We start from the raw sequence: 18,742 nt of genomic DNA, 5'->3' as shown, positions 1-18,742 counted from the left end.
AAAAAAAACAGTTTCTGGATGGCTGAGTTAGGAAGTGAACTGAAACACTTTTGAGTTGCGGGAGTCCAATCCCCATTGAAAGAATTTCCGCCTTTGTCACTGTCCGCAAACAAAGTAGTGCCTTTAGAGCTTTGGCCGTAGTCATCAGCATCAGCATCAGCATCTTTAGCATCATCATCATCAGGAGCTGGCTGCAGTGCGGGGAAAGGCTGCAAGCTTCAACGCGAAAGTTGCAGGTTGCCGTGGAATTGATTTTCCCCTTTAACGATGTGCCATGTATCCTGCTTTTCGCCAGGAATCCCCATTCTTTTTCCACATAAAGCCCCTTCCTTGGCAACTTAGCTCTCTGTGCAGTTGCATGTGCAACATCAAGGGGCAACAACAATGCGCACAACTTTGCCTCCTGGCAGACATTGCAAGTCATTTTTCACGTTCCGTTTTGTTGAACACAAACAGCGAGGAACAGTGGATGGTTTTGTGATTGCAATAACAGAATAATATTGTACTTATTGTAGAAGAGTAAGTCCAAATCGACTTGGTAGTTTTGCCCAAAGTGCTCGAGCAAAAGGAAAATACTCGAAAATGGCTAAAACTTTAAATGTAAAAGGGTCTCGGTGAGGTAAAGTGTATTTTACAAATATATCTATAATTTATATATTTTTTCTGATGGTATTTTCAAAAATTTTAAAAAACCATTTTCCTAAGACAATTGTCCAATATATTGATCATTTTCCACTGTCCCTCACGTGGAAACCAAGTTATGAAAACAGTCCGCCCCATGTCAAGTCACGGTTTTTCCATAAAACCTTGTTTTTTATACACACCACGACTTTTACTTTCTGCCGTTGGAGTTTTTTTTTTTTTTTTGCCCAACAAACCGCTGAACACACAAAGTTATTGAAAATATGATTTGAAATTCAATTGCCGACCGCGTGGCTGCAGTCAATAAAATCGAAAATCCTTGTTAACCCGACGATGGAGTGAAAACGAAATAAATAACAAATGTAAATGTTGCAGTCAGTTTTCTTGTATCAGTCACAAGATACGACTACGCCCCATCAATCAGTGTAACTCGAATGTGGGAGGTTGAATTTCAACGAAGAAGGATTGCATCTGCTGGATGCACACAATCCTTCGAGTCCCCCTAACAATTAGGTCCTTTCAAATGTGTGTGCACGTATTCCAAATGTTTGTTGAGGGAAGCGCCATGGTGCTAAGGCCTGCTGGGCAGGATAAAGTGAGCAAATTGATGTGAAAATGCAAGTGATTCGATTTTTCATGTCCAGACGATCCGACGAGGTTCGCCCAGGACCCGCTTGATTGTCGTCTTGACGTTGATTTGATGAATTATTGATTTGTTTGATTAATCGCCGGGTCGACTGGGGTGCCCAGCAGGCTGTCTGGATTCCTCGACCTGGTCATCGAACAGGTCCTGCACAGTGAAAGAGATTTACAATAAAAGTAACAGAAGTGGTAAAGGTTTTTCTGGCACAGTTCCATTTCCATGCTATCATTTCTCTACACTTTCTCGCAGTGTAGTTGTCTGCAAACACTTTTACAAGGTCTCACTTTAATGAGAGCAAAGCATGCTGCCCAATTGGGCGAGCAATCGACTGCTAAAATCCTTTTTATTTACTTCGAAGAGATTAAAACTGCACTCGACTGTCAATGAGATTCGAGTCCTCAAGATTCTGCACCTTCTTTGGCCCATTAAAGTTCCCAATTCCGGCAGCTGTCGTGCCCCCAAAAGATAAATGGGAACAGGCGAAAAAATGATAAAGAAATGAAAAAGAGCGAAATAAAGGGAACGAAGAAAAATTGGAACGATGCAAAAAATGTGCGGGAAATATGAAAAACAACGGCGGCAGCAATTTGCAGCAAGGACGTACAGGACATGCCACAACAATGGCCCTGTTTGTCCGCGTGGACGTGCCGCAAGATGGGGGTAACGACAAAAAGCGGAGGCGACTCCCACGGAGGCCAAAACAAAAAGTTACCCAATGTCGGACAAGTGTCAAACATCAGGAAAGGCGAAATAAAGGGGCTGAGGCCAGGACCACGCCCCTGAATCATACCATTGAAACTCTGGGAAAGCGGAAGTGAACAGTAAACATTATCATACCCGTTGACATTTTTGCTTTCTTGGGAAAAAAGTTAAAGAAAATAATCGCCAGTCATGGCAGGATGTTGATCGTCTTGTCAACTTACTCTTGTCGGAAAAGTACAGCCCGACAGCAGTGCAATAACAATTCGAAGAAACTTGTTTCATAAGTCTCTAAAGTATTTAAATACCGTAATTTTAGTCTGCTTGGCAAGGTAAAATAGTCTAGTACAAGTTTTGTTACTAAAACTGTCATTTATACTGTACTATATACTGTATTTGTTGGCAAATTTATAAATGATCCTTCACCAAATTTCACCCAACATTTTAGGCAAATTGGATTTGCTTTCCTTTTACCCAACCTGCAACAAGACCTCTTTAAAAAACCATCCATCCACATTTGACTTTGTGGTGTGAGGCAGGTGGCATGAGTAAACGAAAATGCTACAAAAAATTGAGCACAACACATTAAATGTAAATCAACATTAGCTACGACATTATGATTATGCTGATGGACAGAAACATTTGGGTAGCTACCGAAGAACATTAATCAAAATCATAAACGTGCCCCAACCAAATCGCCTCAAATAAACGTTGTTTCTTCAGTGGAAAAAGAGGGAAACCAGAGGGGAAACGTCGACCTAATGTTCAATTTTTATTGCTTCGAACCGAATCGAAATGAATCGATTTCTTAATGTATGCGAAAGTAGGAGACAAGCAAAACAAGCAACAAGGACCACCCAAACCTACGAAGGACAGTGCGATAACTCGTATGACATTTGCCACTGGATGACTCCATGGATGATTAGGCAGAGGCACCAAAGCACACGCAGGGCATACATTATGTATTTGCTCCGACTGCCAGGTCAATTGGGATTGGGGTAGGTGGTAGGGAAAGTGGGTGGAAAAAACACCAGCCCCAAAGGTAAGTGAGCCAATTTTGCTGACTTGTCACTTCCGGTCAAATGGCTCTGAATGTCGCCGCCTAACCAGAGGCATAAATCTTCTGGAAAATATCGGGTGTGGGCGGGTGTTGTATTTACCTTCATATTTGATGCCCCGCAGGGCAAATGTGGAAACGTTGGCAATCTGTGAAAATTGCAGATGCCGTTGAATGCGCATGAAATTAATGAAATTAGGCGATGCCAATGAATTTCCCCAGTTGTCAATAATCCACAATCACACACATATTATTCATAACTCAGTTTCCACACATAACCACAACGATGAATAACTTGGAATATGTCAGCAGGGGATAATACTCCAACGGAAAGGGTCGATCCACTGGCATATTCATGACAGTTTATAAATCTGTAAGTGATTTTTATGCGAATTTATCGACATTGCAGCTGACACGTCCACGAACTCAACCCACCGATTATTATCCATCGGCAAGATTTGCCAAAGGGTCTGGAGTTGTTTCAGATTTGGCACATGATTGGCTGAAATATTCAACTTTATACAAAATGTGTTCAACAACTTAGGCAGTATTACTTGGGAAAGTGTGCTCAAGTTTTCTTTCACAAGACAACTCCTTATAACAAATTCCAATTAGGAGGTTCGAGAGAATTTAATTGGATTTGAGTCGAGTAAATGTGCCTCAAAAGAGCTTGAGTAATTTCTTTCTCTTTAGTTAAGCAACTTTAAGAGTTCTGACCTGTGACATGGACCATTTCAGGATTTGCTTACTATCCAAGCCGTTAAAAGGCCCTCAAAAGGCTCGACCTTGGCCATTTGCCTTCAGTTGAAAGGACTTTCGCGCTGCGTCAGCTGGCGCTGGTAACAAATGAACTCATTTGTTCTAATTTAATCTTATTACATGGAGATTTATTGCCTTGCGCATGATATGGCAACCCTTTCCGGTGCTGCGACCTTCAGGAGGTTCTAAACCAAAACCCCGAACCGAACTCCCACCCCAAAGTCCAAGTTCAGTTTAGAAGAGAAGAGTTTTGGGTTCGAGTTTCAGTTTGAGTTGAGGGCAATTTAAAAAGCGATTCAAGCGAAAGTGCTCGAAAGTTAATTATGATTGATTGAGTGCCATTGATGGCGACACGAAGGCGGGGGAATTGATTTTCGTGACTGCCGCGACTCGTACATTTGACAGCCGAGTGTAATTGACAGACTAGCATTGCGCATACGCACTGTTGATCGAATTTTAAAGAGCGAGGCGTGTAAACGACTTTGCCAGCCGGTTGGCCACCAAAACTCCCAACAAAACTGCACAGCTAACTACGTTTCGCCCCATTGCCGTCAAAATCAGGCGGCAATAAAACGAGTTACGGTTACGGTTTTATGATTCCCATGGCATTTTGCACAGGGAAATATATCTAAGTGCTAAATAATTAAAAATAGTAAAAGTTTAATGAGCATCGGGTGCCATAAAAACAAATTAAAACGAACAACACGAACAGCAGCGACACAAATGGAATTCCCTACACTAGATGATGCTTTGTTTTACCCACTTAGAAAAATTTGTGTTTTTTTCTTCCTAAGAGTAGAAATAATTTATAAATATAGCTATAGAAGTACCATTGTAGAATCCTTTAAAGTCAATTCTTAAAGTCCGCCCACCATTTCACAACGATTTATATCCGAGTCTGCAGCTCCCATTTGGACACCGGCAGTTTATCTTAGTTCCTAATGAATTGAGATGAGTGGGTTATGCTCCTGACAGGATTGCAGTTTGTTAGTTGCACCACCCATCAACTACCGCCCACCAGTCACCACCCACCAGTCACCAGTAACCACCCACCGCCCACTGTGTAAATAAGAGCAACCTTGTGCCAAATGCTAGTGTGTGCAAGTGTTTGTAGGTGGATGCGTGTGGGACTATTTGTATTGTCCTACCAGTTTTCGGCATTTGAGCAGATTTTCCATGTGTGTTTCAGTGGGCGGCAAAGTTTGCAGGAAGGAAAGCCATCTTGCGGCTGTACAGTGGGGTTGGGATGGAGAAAATCACGTAAATTCCAGCATTGATTTATATGCCAAGCAACCAATTACGCCAGACGTACACACAGAGATTTGAATTCCTAACGTTTTCATTGTTGCTTCCCAAAATCATGTGAGCTAATTAGATGTAAATACTAACAATATGTGGCATATAATAAGTAAACAGAATTAAATTGCAGTTAGATGGAGCAGCAGTCTATGAAAATATTTCCTGATCTTCGGTTTGAGATGCATCTGAATTGAATTTTTGGTCTATATTGCATAGTAATAAATATTCAACGCTGGTGGATTTGTAATAATTTACTAAATTGATTAGTGTAATTTATATTAAATTGTGCAAATCAATTGATTGCTACAGTTGTTAGCTTTTAATTATTGGGCTGACATCCGCACATTGAAATAGCAAAGTTATTTAATATAGATGGTTACGGTTAATAAATTTACTGATCAATATTACTCGTAATTTGAATATATTGCAAACAGTGATTGGTCAAAATCTCGTTAGTTATTCCGCAATGAGATTCAAATATACTTAGTACATACAAATAAACAATTCATGGCTAAAATGTTAATAATAATATAGCCCATTGTACAGACCTTATCTGCTATGGCCACTTGCCGCTGGGTGCATCGCCTCGACTTTCATTTTTAATGGGCTCTCTCTGTCTTTGTCGGAGTCTCCGTCTTCGTCTCTGTCTCTGAATCTCTCCATGTCCTCCTTGTTGTCCACGTCCATGTCTGATTCGATGTCTGTGCCTGCGATTGTCGCTTCGCCAGTCCATGGTAATTTATGTGCAGCAATCTAAACTCATTTAGCACGCAGCGAGGCGAATATGTGGCCAGACACTGAGCCGCATTGCCGGTTAACTTCACATAGCCTAACCCTCCACCTTCGAACCCCCACCACCGACCAATCCAATCTCCAACCGCCGACCTGACCCCGATCCTTTGACCCGCATTCCCACGGGGGTCCTGCTCCTGCAATAGGCAAAGCTGTATGCCGGCGCTGTTTGTCCTTAAATTGGCTTCGCTTGGTGGCTCTGCAAGTGCCAATGGCAGTGCATCCATGTCCATGTCCTCCACAATCGCATTTGGTGGCACTTGGCGACCCCGCTCTCCGCTAGCATGAACTTATCCTGTTGACACTTGGCTTCGTTATCTTCCGCACATCTTTATACTTCGCTGGTTCGGCGGTTTTCATTTCCAAAAAGGCGCACAAGCCTACACAATAAAATAAATTAGAATAATTAGAATTAGTTTTACTTATGAAATGAAGATGTTTTATTTAAATATGCTAAGTTGGAAGTTTAGTTACTGGATGTAATTAGATAGATTAATTTACTTTTTCACGATCAAACTTAAATGGGTCAATACTCTTGAAGTAACTTGTTCCTCTTCGTTTTTCTAATATTAACCAAATTATTTACGTTGAATTTTATAAAAAAAATCTGAAACTTACTAAGAACTCATTTAATTTGAGCATATTTTAGCCCAATATTTAGCTCTGTGTGTACACAAGTTAGTCAACTAGTTTGCACTCTGCTGATCCTTGGTCCTCCTTCCATGGCAGCTGTTGCTCATTTCCTTCGACATTTGCATCACAAGCAGCCACACAAAATCAACAGACAAACAAAAGGTAAACATAGACAGCCGCACACTCGGTCACAAAATACCCACACATGCACGCAGCATTCATATTTATTAAGAGCGTTCGTCCTGCGGTTGGCAGACCCCGCTTATCCCCATTTCCCATTGCGCCCACTTTTCCCCCCAAGCTTTTCCGTCGTCGACAAGCTTTTCATTTCAATCTTAATTCCTTTTGAATAATATCTACCACTTAAACTTACAAAGCTTCAAGACCGCACATGACACAGGCACACACACACACACTGGCATTTCATGTACTTATCGCCAAGTACAATTCACGTTCGCGTTTTGCTCTAAAAACATGGGCGTAGGAAAAGGGGGAAAAAAAATATATATATATATATTTCCTTTTTATATAATTTACATTTGTTTAAAAAAGTAATCAGTAATTACTGTATATTTTATATATGCAAAAATATACGCAAAACATGCAAGATTATATCACTCATACGCAGTGTGGTCCTTTTAGGAAACCTGATTTCTTTTTGTTTATTGTCACTTGCACTAAAGTAGTTCAAGAAGTAAACTGCTATACAAATAGCAAAACAGTAGTGTTATCATTGCTGCATTGCCATGCTATGGATGACCTTTATCCCCATATGGCACGCCCTTTCATTTAATAAAACAAAGTGTTTTATGCATATATATAGATATTTTGCTTATCTTTCTTATACCTCTGTGAATGTATAAATTCTGGTTAGAATTGTGGCTTGCCAGGATTCCCAATTATTTGCGTTCTACATGTGGGTCTTGTGTGCTTTTCACATTTCTTATCATCTTGAAAACATTTATGTTTCTGCACTCGGAGTTCTCTTTCGACATTTAATGGTAGACATTCTGATTTTATTTGTTCTGGTTGTCTTTCATTCCCTAATGTCAACACTGAAGTCAAAGAGGCCCACAGGCCAAATGTGTTCCTCGAATTAATTACGGTTGTCACCGCGCTAAATTGCCAGCGAATCTGCGGTGGGAAAACGCGACCTTCAATGTATCTGCTACATAAGACAAACACAATAACAGTTTCGCCACGGGCCACGTGCTCAGTATGTAGATACATGTGATTATTCGGTTAGTTAGTCGGGATTAGCATATGAAGTCATAAATCGAGGCAGCTGTGGCTACATTTCTGACATAGCATTTAATCAGGGAGCTTAACCTTAAGTTATTATTTAGTTTTAAAAGGTAACTTTCAAGGACTTGATCAATATTTTAGCATAGGAACTAGGCAACAAGCAATATATATCATATTTTGAAGGACTTATTTGATGGAATGTAAAAAGATAATGGATCGTACATTTTTTAAAGTTTATATACATTTGCCAAATGATACTGCAGTCATAAAAGCCAAATACATTTTTAGCAATGAAAATAAAGGTCAGGCTTATGTTAGAATACACAGCAATTTTGTTGCTGCATCACACAGAATACTATATGTTTTGAATATAGAAGATTATAGAGTTATTTGTGAATACAACATTTGCCAGTGAAATACATTATTCAAGTGCGTTCAAGAGCTTTTGTGAGTGGCGAAGCCTAGTGACATGACTTTTTAAAATGTCATAGAATTAATTTTTTTTTTTTTTTGATGCCATCGTTTCAAAGGCCGATGTGGGGTATTGAATACTGAACTGGGTGAATCGTCAGAAGAGATGACGTGCAGCATTTTCAATTTCCCGCCATCGGCAGTGACGTTTTTATCTGCTGGTCGACAGAAGCAGTTCGTACAGTACATACTCATATGGTATATTTTCGATATATATAACCAGCAGATCGCATGTCATGTCGGATGCCAGCTTTCTGACGATTACTTCCACTGAAAGGTAAACTTATGGACAGCAGCTGCAGCATGCAAGGATGTGCACCCATACACACACACGAGTGGGATCCTGGACGAGTGCATCCTTGCAACTGGGGGCGTGGCAGCCCGCCCACCAGCACACACGCACAATAGTTTGGCGAAGCAAAAACAACACCTGTCCAAAGGCAAAGGTCACTGCGCAGCAGCTTTGCGAGGGCAGCTCGGAAAGTATTGCTAATTGCCTGTAATGCGCTTAGCTGCTGCCAGAAAATATCAAATGACGTTGTTGGTAAATGAAATATTTTCCATAAAATGCTTTAACTCGCAATACTTGTGTATAAAAGTAGATGTGCACATTCAAAGAATATGGTAACTTTATACCTTTAAGCTAAATCGGATTACCCAAACTATTTTTTTCTTGATAGGCAATGGCGCAACAATGTTTTAGAATTAAATTAAATAGAAAATTAGAACAAATATGAAGGAAAGCACAGAAGGTATTTATCATTTTAGTACAATACAAAGCAAACTTCATTAAAGTGCCTGCCTAAAAAATGCACAACACACTTCAAACAAAGCCTAATTCTTTACAAAACAATTGTTGAAAATGCTTTTATTTCTTTGGTAAACTTTACGCCCAAGCTAATGGCATTTCGCAAAAAACTTGCCCCCCCTGCGATGTGTAAACGTTGGCAGATTTACAAAGTGAAAGCTTACACAGCTCGTCCCTTTTCTCGTTTGTTTACTGTGCCGACCCTCGCTGTCCTGCGGAAGTGCGGACGCATTGTGTGCAGGACATGTTGGCCGATGTCCTGCGGCCAGCAGGCTGTCAATGCGAATATTTCATATAGAAAACAACTTTGACCCTGTGGTCCACGAGGCATCCCAATTGTTTGGCAAGCTCCCATCCCACGGCTCCACTGGTCCTCTCATCCCCTACCCCAGCCACCACTCTTCTTTAATTAACCACTGACCACTAGTTGCTGCTGTCCCACGTGTGTGTGTGTGTGTGTGTGTGTGTGTGAGTGTGGGCGCCCTTGGCGAGTACGTGCTAATGTAATCCTCGTCGTTTTAATTACAAAATTCCACAAGGTCCTTGGCCATTTAAGCGACAGCTGCAGCCTCAAGTGGCCAAAAGCCGTGTCGACCAGTCACAGAATTTTGGCAACTCCAGATGCCCGTTTAATTCACTTTTTGCAGTGTGTGCAGGCCTCCTAAAATTAACGTAGCATTCTATTTTGCACGCAGAAAAATTCGGAGAAATTTATAAATAATTATTAAAAATATTTATACTATATAAATTGAAATCCATAAAAAGGAACATCTATAATACGTTTATTAATGATATTTATATCAACAATAAATTAAATATTATATGTATTCTATATTCTATTTATTTAAAATATATTTATTAGCTTTCTTATATTTGAGCTATTTTCTTATGTTTTTAAGACTGTTTTTAGCAGGCATATAAAATGAAGAGATATTGATTTGATTACATGTATTTTTTTTTTTTGCATGCAGTCAGTGGCTTAGCTGCGATTGTCATGCTGACTCGTCCAGAAGTCGTGACCATGTCCTATTCAGCTCGCATTGCCTCACCTCGCAATTAGTGAAACTGCCAGTTTGGCACATTTCGACTGCCATCCTTCGCAGTGGCTCAAAAGGCCTTTTGCATTTAAATTGACATCAACTCGGCCACAACAACAACAAAGGAACGATACGTCCGTGATGAAACTCCATGCTGTTGGTTGGCATACACTTAATTATGCTCCTTAATTGCCATGGCATCGACTCGCCGCGTGGGCCAGACATTCGCATCGCATTCAAATGGCGATTGACGAACCGAATATAATTGAAATTCAAATTCAGGATCTCTCAATTGCGGGCACGTTCCAGACGCCACAGGTCTGAGGAACAAGTTTTCTTGCCTTAATTCCGCGAATTTCATTTGCATTTTGAATATCTGCAATTTATATTGATGAAGAACTCTTTCAGGTTCGCTGAAAAGGTGGTAATGGCTAGGACCTATGGGGAAGAATACACGGAAAATTATTAGATGGCTGTCATAGGAAAATATTAAGTATTCGAGGTCAATAAAATGTTTCTACAAAATATCTATACTTTTAAAAAATATTTAATTAAATTGAAAAGCTATTTAGCTAGTAAAATTAAAAAAAATTCTTTCTATTTAATATAAGGGTGAAACCCTAAATCACTTAAATATCAACAAATCAACTTAGCCATGTAAAATTATGAAACATAAGTGTTGTTCCTTGTGATTAAGAAATAAATCAATGAATTTAATTGTGATTCAGCAAAGTATTAAAGCACTTTTAAGTGAACTGAAATCCAATTGCCGAAAACTTCATATGACTTTATACTTCGAGATCATTTATATTAATATAATTATGATCATTTTCCTTACGAGCCCTTTAATTTAACATATAAAAGTTGTCAGCTGCGGCTGTGAAGACGTTAATGTGGGAATCCCGTTTAATAAATGCTTGGCCTGCGGCTGAAAATGTTGGCTTAACATGCAAATTGCTCTGTAAACTGCCAAGTTGACTGCAAAATTACGCATACGCAGCGTTAGCCGTACGATGGCTGATATAAGCGAAGCATAATGTGAATGTGTGTGCTAAGCACTTGGTAAATGCTTGCCAACTGACAATGGCAACTAGACCTTCAGCTCGATTATTCAATTTAAAGTTGGGAGTTGAGAACTCTTTTAGAAATGCTGCACTAATCTATTTTAATTGCGTTACTTTGCCAAAGGGTCAATTAAATGTCTAGCATCACACGTTGTATAATATAATATTTGCATAATATTTAATATTATAGCATTCCTGCGAGGCTTGTAATCCATAAATCCTTGGGATAGTTATACAACCCAAAATTCTAATTAAATTCGTATTGTTTCGCTTGCATGGCGGCAAATCGCATTACATGACTAAAACAGGGGCGACTACCACGAGGACCCATTCATTATTCGATTCGCAATCGCAATCCGCTAAATGCAAACATATTCCAACAGCAATGGCAACGTCAATGGCTTTTAAAGTCCCATATCCCATGTGACAGCGGCAACAGTTCGTGGTGCAATTTCCGCAAATTAAAAGATATCACTTACAGCAAAATAATTTTCCAAACCGCAAAAAGTTAGTCATCGGTGGCAGGGCGGCAAAGCAAACATGACACGCCCACACGATATTTGTCCACTGAAAATGCAACTGGCATGGATGGAATCTCTGTTTTTTTCGTTTGGCCACCGCGTTGACAGCAAATTGAATTAGAAACGCATTTTAACGAACAAAAGTGAGCGGCAAATAGTGATGGCCAGATATCGATATAGAAGATAGGTAGTAAGATAGGTATAATTTATAATAATTTAATTATTATATTATCCTTTGAATAATTTACTCACAAGTCCTTTGAGCTCTAAAATCAATTTTAAAGTATCGAAAGTATTCTGTATCTAAATAAAGAACGGAACGCCAATAAATAGTGTTGCTTTCTAATGATTTCCATGTAAAACTCAATAGATTAATCCTTTTGTAAGAACGGATCTTATTTAATACGATCACCAGCACATCCCTATTGCTCTTCATATGTGGGTCGCGTGCTGATGGGAGATGCAAGCAACATACACAGAATCCGGATGTGAACAATGACAAACCGCAAAAATTCAATTTAAAGTTCGTATTTCAATGCCGAGCATTCGCACCAGAGTCTTTGCGTGGAGGGGGGAAGGGGAAAATGGGAAAGGGGGTAAGTTACTGGTACATTGGGCCAAGTGCCAAGGGATACGTGCATGTAATTGGAAAATATTGAACTGTGAACAAGTTTTCCATCCGACGCAAAGGCATCCAGACACGGCAAATTTATTATGCCTGAGAGCAAAGTTTCATTGCAGCCAAGTCAGAAACAGTAAGCAGGCAGATGCAAAATTCATAGATGCATTCGATAAAATCCGGAAAATTGATATCCGGCCATCAACATCCGAATGGTGTGTCTTTATCGAAATGGATGTGATTGACGGGCCCGAAGGATATCGTAAATATTGACATTGCAAGCAGTATTGAGTGCAAATTAAAATGATAAAATAGCAACAGCAAACCAAATTGGAAGTATAACATTTCATTACACTTAGCACTTACTTATGAAGCTGGTACAAGCCAACTGGATTCTCCAATTAAAAGTACAATACATGTGCAAGCAAGGCAATTGAGCAAGGGATTTAGAATTGCAAAAAAAAAATGCAAACAACAAATGCTTTGCAGTCCAGTTGAATCCCAAATTCATACATAACAATTCCTTTTCAAATTACTTTCTACCTCCCAGGCGAATCTGCACTTTGATTTAGTAGTTTACGTGGCTGCGGATTTCCCGGGGATTTTTATGTTTACTTTGGAGCTTAGCGCAGATCCGTCGTAGAAACAAGCAATGCAAAAAATCAGAAATCCCGTCGCGCGACCCAACACACTGACTCAAATATGTGGCTCGCACACACTTGCCACACTCTGGCATTTGTCATAATTACAAAGCCATGCCCCTGGGAAGCCGAGGAGCTGGGCGAAACGCCATAAAGTGTGAAGAAAATACGCAAATTTGAAAATTTCATCTCCGTTTCATTGGCACGGCTGCTTTAGAGGGCCAAAATGATACCAACCACCAACCAACGCAGCGCCTTTGCTCGGCAATTATTAACATCTTACGGAAAGGGCGGCGCACATTTATGACTGCACTTTTCACATCCGTTTCCGCATCCGTCTGTCAACACGCACACGCGTGCAGGGCTTACACGCAACAAAATTTCAGGTAGCTTAAATAAGAAAGCAAAAATAATAAATAAAACTAGTTTACAAAACTTATCAAATGCAATCTCTGTACTTTATATATGCTTCTTAAAATGCATATAATATAAAGTGCAAAATTGTGTCCTATACTTTTTTCTCTCTGTACAAATACACACACTGCCAGAAATTCATTCATTTTTTGTTGTGGGCGTGGGGTGAACAGGTCGGTGGGCGTGGCCGCTGTTTGCTGGCAACAGCGAAAGCAATTTCACTTTACATTTGTTTTACGGCATTTGCTGCCACACATCTGTGCTCCGTGCGGAGAAAAGTGAGAAATGTGGGTGAAAGTGGGTGGCTAGGTGGTTGGTTGGGTGGTTTTGTGGGCGGTGATGCGGCGACAATATGTTCGCTGCGTTTTCCCAACCCCCTCACCCCACTACCCCCCGCTGGGCTCCACCGGTGATAAGTATTTATTATTATGCCTCTTAATGGGCGGAATGCTTTGCTTTGTGCTTTTACCCAAATGAGTTTCCCTCATTAGAGTACCGCTCTTACTTTGGGGACTTTCACTCCGGATTGCTGTTTGATGGTATTATTACGAACAGCAGCTCACATTTTAGACTAGAAATATTAATTCCTGGAAGTTTTGGCCAAGAAATAAATGATGAAAGTACGTCGACTTACAAACATGTGTTGCCTTGAACTAATGCCATATTTTATAATTGAATCTATTTTTGCTTGCGGACTTTACGCTTCTGGCTTCTAATGCATTTGCTTTTATTATTTATAATCGCTAAAGAGGGCTGATACAAACATTTAATTCACAAAACATGCTTGTGAAATTCAAATGAGCTTTAAGCGAAACGCAAGCACATGGAATCGTTGTGTTAATTACGGACATAAACAAGTAAATGTTTCGTTATTTGCATTCGACTTTGTTTGCAATCCGAAGAAGCATGACTAAGACGAGCCAATAAAGTTAATGCGCTCCATTAACTGTGTATCTCTAATTATCCGCGGAGAGAGCGAATGAAATGTATATCCTGGCACCGTATCCTTCCAGCTTTTTACACTTTATGCGAGCACACAGATTTACCGGATTCCGCTTTCATGTTTGCATTTATGGTTTATTGTCTGGCGAATAAAACATTTTGTTGCGGGCGATGCAATAAACGCGCTGCAATCGTTTCATTCCCATATTGCCAAACCAACAATTCATGCTTGAATATTCGCCGAAAGACCCATTAAAAAGGGGGTGTGGATGCGCCACCCGGTGGCAAGGACACTGCGCAAGATAAGTGCTTTTCGGCGCTGGCATAAGGGAAGGATTCGATTTTATCGGCAGCTCGGCGTTGCCCAATTCGCTGGTTATTAAAAAGGCGATATTACGCCCTGGCCGTCCTCAATTTATGAATTATTCATTCAAGCGGGCTTTCCTTTTGTGTACCTGTGCTCATAACATTGCGAAAAGGCTGCATATCAACCACCCCAACCCCAACGCCCAATATGCAGATTATTAATTTACACAACCTGGCATATGGCAATATGGGAAATAATTATTTTAAAAGCATCCTCGTATCGAGTAAGCCCCCTGAGAGCTGGCAGGGTCGCTTTTAAGAGTACGAAATTAATATCCCTTCTCGGGGGCAGCTGCTGCGAAGGTCAAAGGTCAGCCCGTGCTCCACTCAGCGTGGCGAAGGTGAGAGGCCAGGTGGAGGGGTGTAAGGATACGGCGAAACGTGAAGGACTTTTCGACCCCCAAGCGTAATTTAATAGCGTTTTGTTTAGTTCATTGGACAAGAACGAGAGCAGGTCCGTGGGAAATTGAAGTCTCCATTCTCTGAAGGACCAGGAGAAATTGCTTTATTGCTTTCACGAATATCTCGAATGAAATTTGCTCTACCGGAAAGTGCATTTCTTTAAGGAAATTCCCATCTGTGCAAAACTTTCACTCACTTAAACTTAATGGATGAAATCAAATTTTTGGCTTAGCCTCTGAATAACTAACCAACTTGCTAAGCGTCCTTTAGTAAGTGTGAATGTCAAAATGATAAGTTATTCACACAATGTTGTCACGAGTTAAGAAATCCACTTTTCTTGTAATTTGCAGTTAAAACAAAAAAGTTATAAGCAGCGAGCAATTAAATAACAACAATTAATAAATTATAAGTAAAGTTTTGGCATTAAAGAAAGTGTTTTGGGTTCTTCTAGTTACCAAGAACCCTGAGTTTTGAAGCCGAAAAGATGGTGGCAGTAAGGGTTATATTTCACCTAACTTGGGTCCACATCCAATTACGAATTTAAACAATACTTTCGCCGAGGACAGGTCACGTTGGGACGACGGGTGACCGTAAACTCGCATTATTAACAAGTTGTGAGCAAATGGATTTGTGCCAAGTCAACCCGCCCACGCCACCACGCCCCTCTAACCATGCCCCAAAAACCAGCTTAACCCATTTCAGCCATTCGCCCGGCAATTTAGCCATTCATTCTCGGGGTTTTTCGGTGTCGCACGGAGCAGCACGTAAACATAATTAGACGCACATTTAAAAGGTCGTTAAACGCCACCAACACAACACGACCGACCCGAGAATCCACCAAAGACCCATCTCAGGCAGCCCGTCCCCCATGAAAATGTTGACCCAGGCGCCACTCACGCGCATTTGCATCTGGCCAAAGTGGCTGCCACCTCCACTGCCCATGGTGCTCCTTCTGCCGGGGCCCTTCATCCAGCAGCGCGTGACCAGGGAAAAGAAAAAATCGGTTGCGAAAGGACACTTGGAACAGCATAGTCCCAAAAGTCTCAAAATACAAACGTGCTTAAATTTGTGGGCATAACGTTTCGGGTTTCTCTTTAATGCCTAAACATCAAAACATGCACTTAATTATATATAGTTAAGGATTGAAAATAATAGAAATATGTGATTGACATGAAAACTGGATAGGATTTTCAACTACAGTATTATAAATAAGAACCTGAGTGCAATGAAATACTGAGAAATCACTTATTCGTGAAGCATATTCCGTTCGCTTTTTTACTTTTATTGATATTTTTTCGAGTGCAGCAGCAGCATTTGAAGTAGCAGCAGCAGCAACATCAGTAATGTCAGCAACAGCAACAACTGGCGAATGCCATTAGCATCGTTCAGTTGGATGGAGGATGTCATGGCCCTGGCACAAAGCATCTGGGGAGTGTGCGAAGGTGCACTTGAGGAGCTTGTCAACGAGTCGACATTGTTTCAAGAGCGAGAAATGCGACTTTGGAGCCTTGAACACCACCATCCCTCCCATCTGCAGACCCATCCATCGCTCCTGTGCACGCCAGTTAGACATGTGTCCCACGGACTTGAATTATGGAGGCACATTGCAAGTGTATAATATCCCAAATGGAAACTTCACTCATGTCTAGATGGTACAGTAGCAGCATTGAGGTCTCTAAAAGCTTCTTACATTTATTTAGCGGAAGATTTGCATGTCCCCTTTTAAACGAGACCCTCTAGGAATTTTGTAAAAAAAAAAGAAAATTCGAAAAATTGGAAAACTCCATTGATGATCACAAACCAAATTTAATTTCATATACAAACGGAACAACTAGCTTAAAATATTTTCTACACGGTCAAAACTTGCTATCCAAATGTCAATCAGATATTAGCCACCTGGTTGGGGAATAAAATTAGAAAAATTTAAAAATTGATCCAAAGTGTGTGCGAGACCGTTTCGACATCTTCAGGGCGTTAGGCGTCCCATATGGACAGACGGACATATCTAAATCGACTCGATCCGGATCCAGAATATATATACTTTATATAGTCGGAAACGCTTTCTTCTGCCTGTTACATACTTTTTAACCTTTTTACCCTTAAACCCCCCGAGTAGCAGCATCTATTCTTAATAATTCACTGGCAGACACGTGTGCAATGCCAGAATTAGGCAGACTATAACCTTAAGTACTTCATGTTTCTTATTGTCTTATTTTGCGACCACCCATGCACTTTGACCCTGATAACTTATGGCTAAGCTACCGCCACCGCTCCCCAGGTGGCGCCACACTAAGTCAACACGTGGCTTCTGGCAAAGTGCCTACACCTTATAATGACCCAGCCCATGCCCCACCAAATGTGGGGGCGAAGCACTTTGGTGCCCATCTGGAGCATGGCAGAGGTACCTAGAATTCTCTAAGACCGTGCGATAAAAATGCAACATTTATGGCCGGTCGCTGTCGTTGCCTCGCTGTGGTTTCCACTTCGCATGGCGGGTCCACTCTGCTACATCTGCCACTCTGGGGTAAAATTGTAACACCCTAACACCAAACTGGCACAGTGGTATGCGAGTGATATTGAATTATTAAAAAAAAAACAGTATTATGATAAAAAATGTATTTAAGAAGTTAAACTTTTAAATATATAACTGATGGGATGATGTATTAAAAGATGTCATTAGTTGTTAAGATGTGCACTTAAAGCTTAATGAGGTAACGAAATAGAATTACATACCTTTGTATAACTAGATAAAAAGTATATCATACTTATTTTCAACAGTGTAGAACAATTTCTAATCGCTTAGTAAAAACTACAATGTTGTTTGAGAGTGCTGTAAAATTCCTATATTCCTGCCATCTTAACCCACTGTATGTCCAGCCAGTCGTGACCTTTGCGAGTGGCCATTAACGCTTTTTTATCTGTTCATAAATTTTAATTTTGGCAAAATACTCCAAGTACGTGGCCCACCCAGAACCGAACCGAACCACACTTTGAACTCCTCCATCGCAACTGGGTGGGAAGCCACCATAATTCTTCTTTCAGCTTTCTTGGCTGCGGGTCTTTCGCTCGTGTTTGCTTGGCGTTTTCATTTGGGCCAAGGAAAATATGACTTGGTGGCCGCCTTTTGGCCGTGCAGTTTTCCTTCGGCCATTTTTCCGCCGAGCGCCGTGTCTTCGCCTTCAAGTTGAGGACCCGTGACCTTATTTCGCCAGCGGAGCATCCTCTTTGCTGGCGAACTTGTTTATCGTCCTTTGCATCTCATTGAGCTGGTTGCCTGCTATGAACAACATCCACCACCCACCACCATCCGCCGAACGCTTTTCCGGAATCTCGGTGGGGTTATAAGGGCCAAAAGCAGGGGGCTTGTGTCTTTTCTTTTTTCCCCCCTTGCCTTGCCTCTCTCGGCACTTTTCATTTTTCTATTGCATATTTAACCTAATTAAAATGAGTTATATGAGACAGGTGGGAGAGAGCGTGTTAATCCTTGACCTGCTGACTTTGCCGGAGCTCATTTTCCCTGTTGCCCAAGTAGCTCCTTGTGCTGAAGATGTTTAACGTCCACTTTCAACGTTTACTGAGGTTTATAGCTTCGCAAAATTGTGCATTAATATTTTATGTATTTAAAGATAAGACACTTGCTTGAAGCTTTAAAAATGCGAGCACTTAAATCATTTATGAATAATTTGAG

At 40.7% G+C, this 18,742-nt stretch overlaps 1 protein-coding gene and 1 long non-coding RNA gene across 2 annotated transcripts in view; one reads left to right on the top strand and one right to left on the bottom strand.

Moving 5' to 3' along the window:
- CG44837 (uncharacterized protein) overlaps nucleotides 1-18,742 on the top strand; it is an 88,228-nt gene that overhangs the window by 28,567 nt on the left and 40,919 nt on the right. The gene's annotated exons all lie outside the window — the stretch shown is intronic.
- lncRNA:CR43624 (long non-coding RNA:CR43624) lies at nucleotides 9,875-11,701 on the bottom strand. The gene is made up of 2 exons (NR_048267.1): nucleotides 11,629-11,701; nucleotides 9,875-10,523 (listed from the first exon to the last, which is right to left on the bottom strand). It is a non-coding gene; the product is annotated as a long non-coding RNA:CR43624 (long non-coding RNA).

Source organism: Drosophila melanogaster, chromosome 3L, assembly GCF_000001215.4.
Source record: "Drosophila melanogaster chromosome 3L".
In the NCBI taxonomy this organism is placed as follows: Eukaryota; Metazoa; Arthropoda; class Insecta; order Diptera; family Drosophilidae; genus Drosophila; species Drosophila melanogaster.
Note: the sequence above shows the minus strand (reverse complement) of the source record. Positions and strands in the feature narration are given on the sequence as shown.